We start from the raw sequence: 18143 nt of genomic DNA, 5'->3' as shown, positions 1-18143 counted from the left end.
AACTTCCGGTGGGCTTCGCCCCCAGACCCCCTTCGCCTATCCGCTATTTGCTGATACTAGTCATCTACATTGGGTATCCATTTACTGAGCCAGCTATTCTCGCCTAGACGCGCGAAGCGCGAAAACTTTCGATAATCCATGATAAAATCGGTCAGTTAAATCGGGAATCGCATATATATTACTATCAATTTTTTGTCCTCTCTGCTCACGTTACCAGATTTACCGGTAGAGCTGAGTGAGGTGCAATGTTCCGTCTAAGCTGCTCACGTGCGCAGTGCTGACACGGTCTCTGCGCACAGAAAATTTGGTTCAGCTGCAACTAATACCCTAGGTTACACGATGAACACTGAATGTAATTTGAGAGAATATGAGACAAAGAAGAGTAAAATGCATGAATATGACGAAGCATAAATTTTATGAAAGTATATTTGATCTCATGGGGAACAAGTGCATTTAATACCAATAAGATTTGACGTATAAGTGTTAAGAAAATGGTGTAAATGTAGTGTAGAGTAATCCGAACTTGAGGGTATTAATGTAGTGTACGCGTAACAAGGATAATTGCTAGAAACAACCATAAATTGACCGAAGAATAATTCGTCGGCCATTTTGAATGAGTCGAAATATGAACTCGACGCCGCGGATACAATCAGCGAACTGCGGCAACATTTTTAAACCTGGCCCGATAGAATGAATATCCGTTAGAGCTTGTTGGCGTGCGATGCAAATTCAGGAAATTATAAGGAGTCAAATTTCATAATCGATGCCATATGGTGATTAGAATGAGATGCGAAAAACTTTCGTTGCAGCAAAGTTAATATGAGGCGTGCAGCCGACTGTTAATTTACTGAAGAAATGTGACCTGTACTTGAATTTTTGGACCCTTTTAAACTCCGCGAATTTGTTACTATTTGCCGAAAGAAAACATAAAGTTAACTCGACGTTGAATTCCCAGCCGGCCAATATTCACTGCTAGGCCGATGACAGGTCAGGCGTTGAGTTACACGATAATTATAATGCGAGTGTATCAAATAGCCACGACCTATGAGAGCTACGCGTAGCCTTGGAGATACGTTGCAAATGCAAGGAATTCATGACCTTTTGAATTGCTGCAGAAAGTATTCTAATAAATTCATGGCAAGAAAACCAACAATGGTACGTGATCCTAAAATTGAACCCAATTTGGAGTGTTATTTACGCCGGTGATCAGTGCAGTATGCTGGCAATCGTTGGCATATGATGTCGCTGGAATTTGACACAACACGCAGGAAAATAGGTAGTCTGATTTCGACCGTACAAGGAAGGCACCATAATCGCCCAATTATCCATGCGGTACTTTCTATGTGCTACGAACGCACATGAGCGATGGCGTAATCATCAGATTGGATGTTCTGAAGCTTGTATTGTACACGACAGAATGGGCGGTATATACCTTTCTACAGGGAACGGGCTCATGTAATACATGTACGGCCCTGGGGCAGATTATTGACTGGTACCGCACCGGGTCCGGGCTAGCTTACATCATAAAATTGGATCGCTAGGCAAGCAACGGTCAATCTCACCGACCCCAAATTGCTAACCACCTGCGGGGTAGTAATGGCCACTAGAACCGCGTTATTTTAATAAAAATGGGAAAAGCCGGCGTCTTTATCAATGAAGTGCGAGTCGTGGTTTGGTTAATACGCTTGGACTGGGTGCGCGAACTTCAAGTTCTCAGTCGTTTTGGAAGTGGACTCCATTGCATGAATATCAGCTGGTCTTCAGAAGTGCTGACGTACAAATTAGTATGATCAAAGCCGCGTACTGCGAATTATCAAGGATTAATTGTGTGCGAAATAGGCCTTTGAGTTCTGATGTGCGTCGGCTTAGCTGGCTTGCTGGTTGGTGATGCAGCCGCGAGATTACCATATGGATGGCCGCATAGTGAGAACCCGCGTGAACTTACCATTTTCTGATCATGAAATTCGAGAACAATCCATCTGAAGCAAACACCTAGTTACGTATCTCGTGCGGCCGATATAAAAATACAAGCGAAGATGTATCTGACGTGATACGGTATCTATACCAAAGTAATGTGACCTGTAGTTGTATTTTTGACCCTTTTTAAACCCCGAAGCTTTGCAACTATTCGGTGAAATAAAATATGGAGCTAACTAGACGTTGAATATCAATGATAAATTCATCTCGGGAATATCAGCATTGGTCCGGGATTCTAAGCTCGCACTAAAATTCGGGTGATCAACGCCGAGTGTTAACAATCATCGGCATATGATGTCGCATGTATTCGACACAACGCGCAATAATATGTGTAGTCTGATTTCGCCCGTACAAAGAAAAGACAATAATCGCCAAACTATTCGTGCAGTACCCTCTATACTTCGCGTGCACCTGAGCGAAAGCGTAGTCGCTAAGTTGGATGATCCGAAGCTTGCGCGGCGCTCGAAAAATAGGCGGTCCAACGCTTGATCTATAATTAACACCATGCCGTGCACGGCCTTGGGTTATGCTGTGAAATGTTGATGCGGTGTGGGGTTGGCTGTTGCGAGAATCCTGCGTTTGTTCAAGTAGTTTGAATTCAAGTAGATTAGCTGAGCGGACTTTTGCGGGAGAGGCGGCATCACGTGTCGGATTTCAAATTATCGGGTTTTGCAATTCTGGGGAAATAAGGTCGCGACAGTAACGAGTTGCGCCATATGGTTACCTAATAATGAAACTCGCATGAACCCGCTGCGGCTTCCTGACTGGAAACTTCGAGGACGGTCGTCCTAAGGTAACCGGGATATAATCCCGTACGGCCGAAATGATTTTATAATGGACTATATTGTGTTAGTTCATTCCTTCGAGGCAAATCAAAAGTAATGTACCCCTTGCTCCAGTAACCAAAAAATGTCAACTGCAAGGCGATACTCTTCATCATGAAAACTAGGATGTTCCGTAAACCTGGGCCAAATGCAAGTAATCTGATCTTAGCATTGCGACATTGCCTCTGACGCGAACCTTGTGCGCCGTTAGCGGAGAACGCGAATAACCTCGAATGACATGATTTACGAACAGTGCTTGGGCAAGTTATATCCTGAGAATAGCGCCAAGAAAGGCCCAGTTGTAGGATAAAAGATCCATGAACTTGTCATGCCAAAATGTAACGCAAAAAGAATAATTACTAAGACATGTGTAATTCAACTTGTGTACCATAATCCAATTTATGAAAAACTCGATGGCAATTTGTGCGCGAATAATGAAGCAACAGCGCCCGCTGGCGGCTTAAAGAAATAGGTAAGCGATAGGGGTCCCTTTTGATAAAAAAGGGGGCTAAATGTGATTCTCAAAGTCGACGCTTCAGCTCATTATGGGTCGACGGGGCTTGATTCGTAAAGGGTACGCCCCTGACACCGAAAGGGTACTGAGATCTCGGAGTTTTGACTAAGTTTCGCTCAGAAATCTGAATTGAAATATTTCCGTGATTATGGGCGTGTTGCGCAGGGAGGCTGAATAACCTGGGTCGCCTGATTGACAATAGAAAGAGTAAAGTGTTTCCCTGAGCGGGGAAAGGGTGATTGCCGCAAGCGGGGCACTGCAAATTATTGTGTTGTCGCTAAATCAAAATGGCGACTGGATTTTCAATTGAAAGAAGGAGGACCGAAACTGCGGGCCATCAAATTGCGCACGAGTCATAGCTCGTGGACATTAGTAAAGCCGAGAACAGACCAAATCGGGCACGTCGTCAGGATGTTGGATAGCTTGGTGGCGAAAGAACAATTGGTCAAATGCCACTAGCCGGAACACGAATAATCACTCATAAAAGGTATAGAAAGAATGACTCGCCGCGGGCTAGGCCCGAGGTTAGTTTCCGGCTACTGAAGAGAGGAAGCTTTGGTTTGTCTTTTGAGTCAGAAACCCATATAATCGGCCGCACAACGCAGCCTAATTCAGTCCGATTTTTGGGCTCGAACACGACGCAGCAGAGTTGAAGCTTAAGAAAGAAACGTAGCTACGCACGGGACTGCGGCTGACACCTGGGTTATACGCCCAAGATCAAGGCACGGGTTGAGTACTCTAGAATTATTTCATGTCGAATGTAGCAATGCTAACGCAGTTGCGGTCATAAAAGGGTGGAGCCTTGATCGGCTGTCTACGCGCTTGAAGTAGTGCGCATTAAATCGTGTTGTCGGTGCACCACACCAAATATGCTCCCGATTGTAAAATCTCGGCCTGTACCTCCTTTGGTTGCCATGTCGATTGCCCTAAATCGTGTTGGCCCTTTCGGTATGAATCTGAGCCCCTGTGCTCACAGATGTAAGCGGCTTAAGGTAAAAGTTCGGGGACAGCCCGCGGGCCACTTGCGCCCATGCCTATGTTTCGGACGGGCCGCGGCGAAATTTGGACATTTCAAGTGTTGAACAAAATATTTAAAGGCCACGTACCTTTCAAATAAAAAAAAAAAGGGGTTGAAGTTCGCTCTAAAGTTGCTGTGGAAATCCTGGCGAATTTCGCCCTAAAATAACTCTCAATATTACAAATTACGGTTGGCATAAGGCGATCCTCATGGAATGCCTGTTTGTTTTTCATGTCCAACGTAAAATATTATCATAAGTAATTTGGATTTTTTTTGGCGGTTGTGGGATTCTCGTTTATGAAAACCCGTCGAATGGGGGCCACTTGGAATTACTATATTTAATATCCCTATTATTAATGCCGCGGCCCGCGGCAACCCCAAGGCTTGGGAGAGGGGCTCGCGAGCGTGTCCGAATTGGAGCCTCTGAATATAGGGAGGCGTGAAAATATAAAATAATTAACTTGGTAAAATAGGCCTTGGAGCCATGACGGCTACTGTAAGTGTAGGAAGGTGTTTAATTTAAGTGCATGCTAGTTGGAGATTTTCAATGGCTCTTTCAAATATTTGCCTCTGACAGGTATCCTGACACGAGGTTCGTCTACCGTCGAAGATTATTACCTATTCTAGATAGGTATTAGGTATGAAGAGAGGCGAAATCAGGCCTAGAATTGTTGCGATAAATCCGGCAAAATACGAACGCTGCCGTGCAAAAGAAATCACACTACGTGATAATTACGATGATAGATCGTACAGCTTCAAATCGGAAAATAAGCGAAGGTTGAATAAAATATTTTTGTCACATTTTTTCCTAGGCTGGCATCCCTCCAGCTGGGATTTAGTCCCTGGATCAGAGCATCCGTCGCGGACTTGTGGACGGCGCGGGGGACGGTGTCCCTATTGTCGCAAGTCCAAGATGGGCTCTGTTCCAGTAGTGATTAGGTAGAGTGTAGTTAGGGTGGGATAGGTCCATTTTTAGATGATTGCTCTTTGGTAATCTTGGGCCCAAGATCCAGCACTCGTACCGATGGCAACTAAACCTTATGTGGAGTTGCTTCATGTGCCATAGATCTCCTGAGAGGCATTGCATAGCCCTCATTGCACGAGTCATGGCACACATCGATCGGGTCTAGACTACGGCCTGGAAAAATTTTGTAGGAACATAATTAGAAATAGGTAGGGCGAAATCTAGCAGCGTAACGTCATTGGTTCAAAAGGAGCCCTAAAAACCCACGAGGGCGTATAGACCGGCCAATTCGTGGCTAGTAAGGAGGTTATGAGTGACGGTGAGGTAGTTTGTAAGGTTAGTAATAATTGCACAGATTGCGAGTTTACAAGACCGGCCAGGAATTGACTAGTCTGGCCGCCTCTGTTGAGATGTGGGAACTAAAATATCAGTCCCGGCGCAGTATACCAAAACTACTAGTCGGTCGCCTTTTGGTGGATCTTTGTATCAGAAATAGAAATTTTCTACACGCTTGCACAACAGGCCGCTCGGTTGCTTTCTTTAATAAGGTTACCGCTTTGTAAAAAATAAAGAACATCTGAGGTATCGAATTGAGCCGAACTCCATTTGCCATTGTGAGATAAAGTTCCCTGCGCCGTTTGTGCTCACAGAAGGGCCGTCGTCCATGAAACCTGGGCTTGGTCTAAGCTTTCGGTAGCAAGGTGTCTAGACGTCGAATAGTTCATCCCTTTCGAACTGGCCCGCGACATAATAAATAGTTGTCGCGAAAATGCGGCCTTACTGCGGTATAATAACCTACATCCTCCGATCCTAATAACTACTTATGTGAGTGAATGAACTGAGTTATGAAATAACAACTTTCCTCGGAACCACAAATAACGCCGACGCATAATCTTGTAATTGGGAATGAGTGTCTCATCTTGCTTTCCTGGAAAATTGGGACTGCTCAGTGCTCTGTTTAACACGGACGCCAATACCACTGCCTGAAAATTTCGAATAGATTTTCTGAAATACGATGCAGTTGAACAATGAAACTCACGAGAAGCAAACTAAGAACAGGTATTTCTGATGTCCAATTTGAATAGGGTCTGATTCTAGTTTCATCTGAATTTTTTTTACCAGAAGTTGAAATCCATTCTCAGAGCAAACTGCGTCAACTGCCACAATAATTCTGTGTTATGGAAAAGGTGAATACGGTGTCTTCCGAAGGGGTATTATTGAGATTGCGACGATATAGGATGATGTACTGATTTGAGCGTAAAATATAGCACGACTTGCAATTTGGGCCAAGTGTTGTCTCGCAACGTAACTCCTAGAATTGAATATTGTTGTCAAAAAATGGATCCCGCGAGATGTGAACTTGCTAAGCTAGCCGAACGATTGAATTGGTCGGGCCGCAGCGCATAAATCGTGATGGCTAAAATATCAGTTTGGACCATGTCAACTAAAGCTTTCGATATCAGAATGTCTGGACGCCGAATAAACCAGTCCTTGCAGAGTCGAGCCCAGCGGGATGCGACAGCAGTTTTGCTCATCCTCGCTGAACACAGATAATTCATGTAAATCCAGAAACGAGCTTCAGAGAGAATCTGGAATTGTTCGGGTTCTGCCCTCTGCTCCTTGTGATTTCTCTTCTTCCGGTCAAATCGGTAGCATGCCTGGCAAAATTAAAGTAGAGTTACTGGGATGGTGTGGCTGGGTTTAGCTTAAAACTGTGGAACGAGGTATGTGCCTTAGAACTAAATTCACAGGGTCGATTTGGGGCCGTTTAGTAATCATTGAGTTGGTACGTCGGTTAAATCGACCTACCTCATGTGCGTGCAGGCTGTTAGCAGTCTATCATAATTGTTGAAGTTGGTCCAGTAAGGACTACGGCGGGTTGGTTCCTGAGCGGCGTGGTGGTCGTCGATGCCGACGCTTTGAGTGGCCTGCATTGAACAAATATGGTTTATTTAAATTCAGAGGGGGTCAAGGTAGTCAAGAAATCTACTCAAGTAGAGGTAGCGACGAAGAAAGCTACTAAAATACGAGTGGAAGTACTTCTTCTTTAAGCAACCTAAAACTACTTGAAGTGGAAGTAGAATTGACTGACTTTAAAAGTACTCAAGTAAGTAAGTAGTTGTGAAAACGATCATAATTCGTTCACATGGATTGTAAAAAGCTGCCGATTGAACTATGCGATAGGTGACGAGATAGATTCATATTGATGCATATCTGCGGGTATCCAATTTTCAATAGCATAAGCATTCGTCCACATCATAGGATGAAAATGATAGTATTGATATGGAAATGCGATGCTAGTCCTCTGTTTTCTCGAACAGCACGATTTAGAGAACAGCATGGTGTGGCGCCATTCCCCATATTATAGGGCCCGTATAGTTTAGTCAAGAGCAAAACGGAGAAGTTGTATAGGATAAGGTGTAAACACTTTGCGCGATTAGTAAACTTCATAGAAATTATGGTGGACCGTAAAAATGCCATATTGTGTAGCTTTATCTCCAAAAATTAAAGGTATTGCCACACTTGCTTTTATACTTCAAGATGTATATTATCCAGACAAAAGAACTGATATTAATTATAACTCAAAGTATATGATACTGGAAATTGAAAGTGCTGAAATATAAATACTAGTTCTAAAAATCGAACATGTATTTCATGTTTTAGTCCAGAGAATTTCAAAGGTGGTATGCTAAAACAGCTGTAAGACTAAACAAAGTCAGAATCTACTTTTCTAGATTTGGACACGCCAGATTACGATATGATGACTGAAGTAAATGTTAGATTGCGAAACATCGGTTTCGAGCGTTGTGATGAGCCATATATACTGCGGCGAGGATTCTGGGCTTTACTAAAATTTTGTGAAAATTGCATGAGGATGCCCCGTGGGGGCAGCCCCGGGGTTCCTCAGGCTATCTTCCTGATTGGAAGATTGAACTACTTCTACTTGACAAACTAATAGCGAAAGGTAAGTAAGTAGATCACAAAATATTACGAAGTAAAAGTAGAAAAATTCGGATCCACTTGAGTAAGTACCATAAGTAGAGGATAACTACTTGAGTACTTCGAAAAGTAGAAGTACTTCGTTACTGACCATCTCTGTTTAAATTCGAGCGGAGGCCTGAAGCATAATACGACATCAATTAGTTACAATCCTATGTATTAATAGATAAATACGGTAGGTGTTATTGGACCTGAAATAAATGACCAATTGACCATTCTCCTAGTGGAAGAGGGTAGTAGCCCTATATCGTAGGGAGAAATTCGACGAAATGGGGAACTGAGTAGGCTCCTGGTTGAAATTTGGCATGTTTGTATGAGATGCAGGTCTGAAAAACCTATATTCAGTGCCTAGGAACTACTTTCCAAATACAGGCATGGCACAATGTTAAATTTGAACTTCAGGCCATTTGCCGTTTGGTACAAATCGAATTTCTATTGATCACGTCGTTGTGTCCGCACATATTGCTCTCACTGCAGTTACTGTGGAATAATAATCGCACATATAAGTATCGAATTGAGCTGTATGGCTGAATATTAATGAATCCAGTGAGTTTTTCTGGGTTTATTTGGCATCCACATCTGGTTTATTTCCGAAATATCCCAGTGGCAACTGTGATTCACTGTTCGGTTCAGTTGGGTTATTCATTGCGGTCCTGATTTTCAAGTGGTTCTAAATCTAGTTCATGATTTTGAATAGCGTCGAGTTGTAGTTGAAAAGAAAATTAACCGTCGATTGACAAAAACTTGAATCAGGAGTTGGGAACGTGTAACTGTGATGCCTGTCACGATTTTTTTGATGACTCAACCCGGGACCGAACAGAAAATGCCACTGACTTGAGAGTAATTGGTGACTGTAGCTGTTGGCGGACATAAATGAACTGGAATGGTAAACTAGACCTCCGGTTATGATGTAAAGTGACCCATAATTCAATGTAGGGGTTTGACCCCAGCATTGGTAGGAAAAATGGATTGTGTTTTGATAATATCTTACGAGATATTCGTGTACCTGAAGCCTTGAGTCTGAGTGGTTATCGAATTGTGCAATTCTTAGCGATAAAAGGTTGGGGTCGTGATTATTCCAAAATATTGTCACCCAGTTTCACATCTACCCGAATGCGAACACAACATGACAAGTAGAACCCAAATGTAGGGGTCCCTAATCTGTTGATATCAAGACAGTCACGTACAGCATATGCAAACATTGTTGACGAGCAGTACATCCTTGCATCTGAGCGGCGCATTCGTACCATAACATACCCTGGCCGCTTTAGAACTATTCCTTTAGTACTTGAGCCTGAGACCCGGTCTTGGGATCCTTGTCGTAACATCAGAAGGGGTGACCGAGAATCTTTACTGTGATTTTGTTCCTGCAAAAATTGAGAGAAAATTTGCTTTGAGAACGGGCAATTAAAGATTACTTTTAAATTAGTATCTGTAAGAACTAGTTTGGTATGGAATGATAACGGGTTTCGGAACTAGACTAGCAAGATATATGGAGTGGATCCTGGAATCTATGCGACCCTGTATCATGGTCCTTGGTGATAGAGCGATTAGAACGTGGATTAACGATACCTATGGCAGTTGACTGAATAAATAGTACAATTATTTTTCAAGTGAAAATAATTTCACAAGTGACTAATAATTGAAGCCGCGAATGCTTGAATATCTTTAGTTTCCCCGCCATTTCTGCGTCATGTATGTGGTATTTGCTTGCTCAGATTGATTGTTATGGGACCCCAGCACAACTTTGTGCAACCCCAGAGCAAGCAACGGCCAACTAGGACCTAGTACATGGCTTCACCACTTCTTGTTAATTATTAGATTGAATGAACCTGCCAAGGTGACTTATGGCTATTGCTTTAAGTGAGAAAAATGTTTGAAGCGTAGGGACTGAACTTTGTTTTTGTGAGGACTTATTAAATTAGTGTACTCAAGGACATTAAACACTATCCAAATTACTTCATGATTATGGCTAATATACTTTCCAAGTAGGTACGTACGTTCAAGTTGAATCTGTAGATAGGACAGCACGCGCCGTGACGCGCACTGATGGGGGTTTCGCGAGATCTGGGTACCCAATGATACGGTCAAAACAATACACACCATGAGTTGGAGGTTTGAGGCAGTGGTGTCGGATTCAAATCGCGTCCCGAACCGGATTCAGGCTTTCCAATCGCTCGCGGGCCGGTCAGCTGATAAAATAGCAAGTAACAGCATTTGTTCATGTACAATAAGATTGGCAAATTGCGACGATGTGGGTTGGCATATTCTACTGGCTAGCCCAGCGCATGTGTTGTGAGGAGCACAGGATACTCATTGATATTAAATCAGTTGGGTCAAATCCATGCAAATTGCACATGACAGTTTCAATTTGGCGTTTTCACTTCCGCAGAAATAAATGCCCCTCGGTCCAGGGTTGTAACCGGGTCCGAGTCAGAGATCAAGTTCGGATTTGACTGCTCAGTTTTGTATTGAAGTCTTGCTAATACTAATTTAATCCACTCTTGACAGTTTATGGTCGCATTTTCAGTTTAGGTAACAATGGATTGAATCCTAATAGTTTGACAACTTCGCTATTACTCGAAATTACAACAAAATGTCAGTCTTGACTGTCAGAATTTTGAGTCATGCACGGTACATTATTCCTCGAGTTCACCTTATGCTCAATGTTCCTGCCCGTCGGTCTGATTGATAGCTGGTCCTTGTGGGGGTACTATGACGTTCAGTGCGGGTCCTGTGAAAGAAGGGGGCTGAGATCGAGTCGTTACGCTGAATTATTGCCCTATGGTCACTGCAGATGTAGTCCAAAGGTGGTCAGAATGGCAGCAATGGTATCTGGGTATACGCGGTTGCAGCACTGGCTGCAAGCTTTTGCTTGATTGCGGGCAGGATTACTCCCGGAACTACAGCGCCAATGTGTTGCATGTGTTGCGCGTTCGAGTCATACCAGGGCCACTACTGAGGGGGTGGTTTTCAAGCTACTGGTCGGCGGTTGCAAAAAACGGAAGTTGACCCTGTGTGGGCAACCATAGGGGTCCCCAGACATCACAAAATTCTACCCGGGCATGCTGAGAGTTCAAATTGTTGATCACGCAGTGGAAGTAGATGGGAGTGACTTGAGTACTCCAAACAACTGGAAGTACCTATTACCGCCATCTCAAGCGTGAAAGTTGACAGCAAACTCACTCACCTAACATCGTAGGTTGTTCGCAGACTTGAGTTTTTGTTTGTAGATCAGCGCCCAGCTCAGAAGTGGATGGTAAACTTGTAGGGTATTGTAGTCGCCCATCTCTGCGGGACCGCTATTCTGCGTTCAACATCGATGCGTTTGAATATAACATTAGTTGCGGAGAACTTTACGACGAGCCAGGCTTATACCGTGATCTTTGACCGAATCCTTTCCTGCGTCAAAACTCTTTTCCTATGATTAGATCTGTGAAATTAATATACAAATGGATTGAATTCATGCCGACATTGGGTGTGGAAAAGTGATATTGCGTAATTGGAGAGGGTAATTTTTACCCGTATAGTAATGTAACTCTATATCACCTGGCTAGAATCCTTGTATAGATTGTGTAATTGAATAATTTTGTTGCTAGAATGAGGGAACTCGGAACAGTGGATTTAATTCCTAGACATGAATCCACGAACTGGGACAATCTACGGAGTATTTATTACTCCTTGGACAGTTGGGATTTAGGAACCTATGAAACACGCGAAGAAAGGATGAATTTTAAAAGAGCTGTGTGGGATATAATTTCAGACAGAAATGATTGGTGTAAGAGACGGGACGATGGCCTTTTGACGAGAGTGTCATTGTACGATGAAATATCCCAGAGAACATTGAATATAATGTGCAATATATTGGACGATATTTTGGAACTAAGAAGTAGTGATCCATATGATGCAGGGAGGCGCATAATGATTTACGAACTAATTCGAGGCGTGGTTATAAAGGCGACGGATATAAAAATTTCGAAGAATTGCTACAAAACACTCCATAGCTGTAACACGCATGAAAGGGTCGAGGATTGGGCATGTCAACACGATCTCGGTTTAATAGGTCATTCAATTGTAGATCAAGGACGGACTCTCAAGATAAGAGAATTGACCTTACGCCCTGCACCTATAGAAGGAGCAAGTGTTGATATTGATGTGATGGTACCTCAAAACATTTTGTACATTGGCCCACACGATTGTATATGTGATGGTGAATGTGGCTGTATACAAATAGGAACGCCATATGAATTGAGATGATATCTGCGATCAGAATCAAAGTTTGGCTCGCTTGAAACAGGAATGCTTGATATTTAAAAATAAGACCAGAACTCACCCGAGGTTTGGAATTTGAAAGTTAAAATAACGTGGTTCATTTTTGGGTCAGGAAATCCTAATGTAATCAGTGTTGATCCAGATTAGTTGCACTGAGTCATGGATAATGACCTGAATGAATTAATCTTGTGTACGGATTGAGTACTGTGTGATAAATGGCCGGATAATATGACTTGGGTCAGGGTTTTGATTTGGTTTAATTTAAGGTACCTTTTTTTGCTTGTCTTGACTTGATTTCGGAGATGTGGGTCGATGATTGGGTGGATCATGGCACCTTGCATGCGTCCTGAATTGTGTAACCTGTGAGGAACAATCCATCATTGAATGATCGTGCGCTTATTGTATCACAAATGAGTTGAATTACCTTGTCTAGACAGTGATAAAGTGATATAGTCTGCAAGTAAGGTGCCTTGATTCTATAAGAGGCTAACAGTACTCATTGCACGCTTTGTGAACCTCTGATATGTATGTACCAGCGGTTATTATAGGTTGCACTATGTTGCATCCAAGTTTGTACTAAGCAGAGCAGTCCACCATCTTTTAATAACAACTACTCAACGCACTTAGTTTTAGGTCGCCGCCTATGATGTGTGTAATTGGCCGAATCCTTCTGGAAAGCCAGGCCGGAGAAGCTGAGCCACTGAATTATTGACCCAACGGCACAGTGTGTTTTTTTTTGGAAAGGTGTTTGTAGGTCCCTAGTTTTGAGACCTAATAGTATTGTCAATCAATGTGAACTTGAGGGATTGAATTGGTCCCGATTTTGAGGCATCACTTCATCAGTGGGACTGTAGTGGCTAGAAGTGAGGCCAGGTCTTTTCTCCCCAATTCCCACTCTCCTACTTGAAATAGTTTACTCTGCCTTACCAAATTGTGGGAGACTATAAGCGTGAGTGTATATAATGAACTGGATGCCTTGCAAATGGAAAATGCCAGATTGCACCAATTAGAGAAAGTCATTTTTCCTGTATAGCACAGCGGAACTTTGTTTGTGGGCTGACTGCTATTTTTCTTGTATTAAGATTGTGTAATTGTACAATTGTAAAACCAAAATGGATTACATAGAGAGCACTAACCAAATGGTTGGAGAATATGCGCATGAGTTAACTAGAATATATAATGAATTGGATGCCTTACAAATGGAAAAAGACAACGGTCGCGAACAGATTTTCAAAAATACGACTACGATAATAAAAAGAGCGCTGAAAAACAGAGAACGTTTAAGTCGTCTGGCAATTGCTAAAGATGATGAAAAAGACTTGATGGATGACATCAGGTATATTCTGTTGGAAATTGAAGGTATGAAGGGGCAGGAACGAGTGATGATATACGAACTCCTGCGTGGATACATATCGTACCATACTGGGTTCGTCGTGCCTAAAAGTTCGTACGGAACGCGATCAAAAATTATGGAGATTTGGAAAACTAACGAACAAATAAACTGGACTTATGACCCTGAATTTGTATGGTTAGGAGAGGAAAGAAGGAAACCGACTTTCTTGGTGGTCCCGCCAGAGGAAGACAAAGAAAATCAGGGATGTTAACCGTGTTATACGGAATGGAACATTTATGCGGAATACTGAACAATCATGTATCATGTAAGGGTGGGTCACTTACCTTGCGATTAAATCGTAGTTGGAAAAATTGATACTTTTGTCCCTTTCCGTGTGGCCAGGTTTGTCCTTTTGGCGTAATGGGACGTGCCCTGAACCTGGTATGCGTCCAAATTCTTCACAATGCGCCGATGTGATCTGTCGAGATTAATCAATCATTCAATGACCTTGCGGGTAGCATTGTGTTGAACTAGTAGTAGGGTGATGTAGCCTACATGCAATATATCTTGACTAACCCCCTTGGGTGGTCTAGATCGAGTAGGGTTGCTTATACATTCGTAATTAAATTGTGGTGGATAATTCTGGACTGGCAGCTACATGCGTGGTGGAGCCAGTGTGACTTGACTTGACTCGGCGCTTCGAGAAATGCGGATTGACTCGTGACTCAGGCAGAATTTGATAAGATAATTTCGAGTCATCAATAAGTAAATGGTGTTTATTTACATTGCGAAGTGTTCGCCATTATCAGGCCTCTTGTATGATTGAGTCAATAAATATATTCATGCGTTTATATTCTCACACATGTGAATGGATAGTGCACTGTACTATATGAATTGGCTGTATTCGATTATCTGATTTGGCTGATAACGACAGACCATACCTACATTTAAGAATATTGGATTTAACTTTGTATTATTTATTCAGTTCAAGGTAAGTGGTTGATTGATCTGTCCGTCACACGGCTGGCAAAATGTTATGACTTTGAAATTTGAATCTCACTTGTACTTTGAAAATTCAATTTGACTTGTATTATGAGTTGGCTTGTGACTTGACTTAGCTGAACTTAACTCAGTCACCTCCAAAAAATCAAGCGACTTGACTTGGATCGCCTTCGGAAATCGATTGACTTGATTGAACTAATCAAAATCGGCAATGACTCAAGATTATTCGTGACTCAGGATAGTGAATTGAATACCAGCACTGAGTACTTGCGTGCGCGATTGATATCAGCACGTTTTCGGCATAATTAACTCTTCCACTCTTAATTGTTATTCAATTCGGATAGATAGGGGCTCCATTTGTGGCTAAAAGCTGGATAATGCAACGACTTAAAAAGTCATGTCGCTACTTTGAAAATTCGATTCGACTCACTGGAGGTTTGACTGCGGCTTGACTTTACCTGGCCCAGTAAGAATGTCCCGTGACTTGGGGTATTGAATAGGTCCCAGCGCTGGTGGAGAGTGGTTCGGGAAATGTATCCCACCGACTGTTTAGGTCGAGGTTGTTGCTCTAAAATCCAAGAAAATTGTGATAAAATCTAGCAATTGCGGTAAAGAAATTGCATTAGTAATGACTAGCGGATTATTAAAACCAGACCTGTATATGCCGGTGCTCCGGTGACCTTACCACATAGCCTACTGGACAGGGATAGTTGAGGTTCTTACTCACAAACCATTGTGTCATAGATAACACATACCCTAGCTGAAATATAACGTAGCCCTAGATACGCAAATTCCACAAAGTAGAGCCAAACTAAAAATGGTTTGCAGCGTGTTGGCGAACAATACTCAATTAAAGTCACAGAAAACTTGATCTCTGGATTGTGATAATTGGACTTGTTTCTTTTCTGAAGATGCTAACTTAGTTACAGTCATTTTGCGTTAATTCAGGAATGCATCTTGTAACTTGAACCCAATATGCCTATATTCATGGTTTACTCTGCCTTGCCGGACAATGGTACAAGCTCTATTCGAGAATTTTGATACCTACACTGCAGGGGATGATGGGACAGACCTTTTAGAGAATATGTATGTCCCACAAAAAGTCGATTATTTCTGTATTTCGGAGTTTTGAAGAATTTTCTGTGCAGGGTGCGTTCTTTCAATGAAGGTTTCAAAGGATGCTGGCTAATGCATAAAGTGTGATCAGTTGTTGATGCTTACGTTGGGCAGATTTCCAGTTTAGAGACCATGATGTGCATGGATTAGCAAACTTTCTTGCGAAAATAAGATTGAAAAACCGATACATTAATATTTGTCTCAACAAGCTGGGTATATGTCATGCGATCTTGAATGGCTCTATCAATTTTCCAGAATCATTTTCAAGACGCCAACTATGCTGCCTTTTTGATTAACAACATTTGCCAGTAAGATGAGACCAAAGATACTGACAGAGCAAAGACTGTCGCAATAAGCACAATATGTCTTATAAGATGCATTTTATTGGTCTTGATGCGCTTCGTTGGTCTTGTTTTTGAGACCAAGTAATTGAGACAATTATATATGGTCTTAAGAAGCTGAATCGGTCTCAATTTTAGGACCTTAATTCGTCAGTGAAACCGAAATTACTGAAAACGAGACCAAATCATCCTCATTTCTTGAATTTGAGACCACATTTGTCAAATTTTTGTAAAATATCGAGAGTTGTAGACACCTAATTTGCACTATGTGGATTACCTTGATGAGGCTAACATATTTGTATAATTTCAAAGTGAGTTAAGATTGCGGACCACAGGCTGGAATTCTTGACAACTTAGCACTGGATCAGTTTTTGGGCTCAGTTAATTATGGCAATTTATATTGATATTGAATGTAGGGAGGACAAATCATTGAATTTATATCCAAACGAAATCTAGGCTAGAATTATCCGATCTTCCCTGGATTTTTCTCATGTTATAGAAGAGAGAGGTCTGGTCACACACATGCTTAAATGTCCAGTTCTAAAATGATTTTGTCTTATGTCAGGTGATCTATTATCGCCAATGCCATGGCTGTTAAGAGGCCTACCGAATCTGAATTCAATTGGGTAAAAAGTACTTACCAGAAAGACCCTTGGATATTAAATTAGATCCCAACATAGTGAATATAGGCTGAGTAGTATCCAGGGAGAGGACTTAACGATATTAGGTAGTCACTCATTATTATAAGAACCTGAAATTCTGAAATATAAGAGTTATTGAGAAATAATAATTAGTATATTTTCAACAATAATCCAGGGTAATACTGCTATGGTACTTTCACTGATATGTCCGGTTGATCTAATCGATTGAGAAGGGTGCTAAAACAGCTTTGATTTTAGGTATGGCTGTATATCCATGGGCATGGCTATAGTTTTGGCCTACGAACTGGCTAAACCTGTAATCCTATGTCAGACTGAAATGACGCCAAAAAAAGACTGAATAGCGGTTGACAGCGGTCCACTTATTGCTAGCATTAACACATTGAACTCAGGTTCATAATGTCGACTAAGACTTAATTTGGAAATGAATTTAAATACCGAAGTTTGAATCGCAAGATCGCCATTAACAGCGTTCGATGAGCCGACGGCAATCGGTCGAATATTCTATGCGGAAAAAAGCGGCGCGGTAATTAGAATATGGCGATAAGCCGAAATTGGGACAATTATCGATTGGCCTCGGTCCGAAAATACCACTGAAAAACCTAAATAGCTACAGCTAATATTGAGTGCTAGACTGCTCAGCAGAGATGAGCATGGATTAGGATTAGGTTTTGGGAAAACAGGATTTGTGAAATCTTGTCGGATTTGGATTGGATTGGGACATAGAGATTTCAAATCCGCTCATCTCTGCTACTTAGATAGCTCCATTCAGGGGTAAGAAAGCAAAGTGGTGGTAGCTGGCCTTCTAAGTCTTGGGTTGTGACATCCTGGAAAATGGCGCGTGTCTATCGTATATTTTAGCTTGGCTCGGCTAATTCGCAAAATAATGACTTGAGCTGGTTCTATTGGTCATGCAGAGATGTGAAATCATCCAGCGTCCGGGGTCGCTCAAGTCACTCTAACTGCGGTCGTGTGTACTGAACGTACTATGATAGTGGCACCGATGTTGATTTTACCGATCCAGTGAACTTCACGTGTGGTTTAGAGTTGATTGTGATAATAAGTGCTTGTTTTGCATGATATATTTGATGAGGACTTGCATTGTTTCGATTAAAAGGCTAGT

At 42.1% G+C, this 18143-nt stretch overlaps 2 protein-coding genes and 1 long non-coding RNA gene across 3 annotated transcripts in view; 2 read left to right on the top strand and 1 right to left on the bottom strand.

Annotated features, from left to right (window-relative positions):
• Positions 1–18143, top strand: part of LOC145435014 (uncharacterized) — a 281315-nt gene that overhangs the window by 208463 nt on the left and 54709 nt on the right. The gene's annotated exons all lie outside the window — the stretch shown is intronic.
• The window catches only part of LOC145435036 (uncharacterized), a 131157-nt gene that overhangs the window by 81224 nt on the left and 31790 nt on the right, over positions 1–18143 (top strand). The gene's annotated exons all lie outside the window — the stretch shown is intronic.
• LOC145435072 (uncharacterized) lies at positions 5612–11669 on the bottom strand. The gene is made up of 6 exons (XR_013913687.1): positions 11488–11669; positions 10954–11031; positions 10401–10489; positions 9555–9664; positions 7107–7225; positions 5612–6955 (listed from the first exon to the last, which is right to left on the bottom strand). It is a non-coding gene; the product is annotated as an uncharacterized LOC145435072 (long non-coding RNA).

The sequence above is a fragment of the Botryllus schlosseri genome, chromosome 3 (assembly GCF_051294905.1).
Source record: "Botryllus schlosseri isolate E-star chromosome 3, Bs_hap1, whole genome shotgun sequence".
Lineage (NCBI taxonomy): Eukaryota > Metazoa > Chordata > Ascidiacea > Stolidobranchia > Styelidae > Botryllus > Botryllus schlosseri.
The sequence above is the reverse complement of the archived record's forward strand: the minus strand, read 5'-3'. Positions and strand labels throughout refer to the sequence as shown.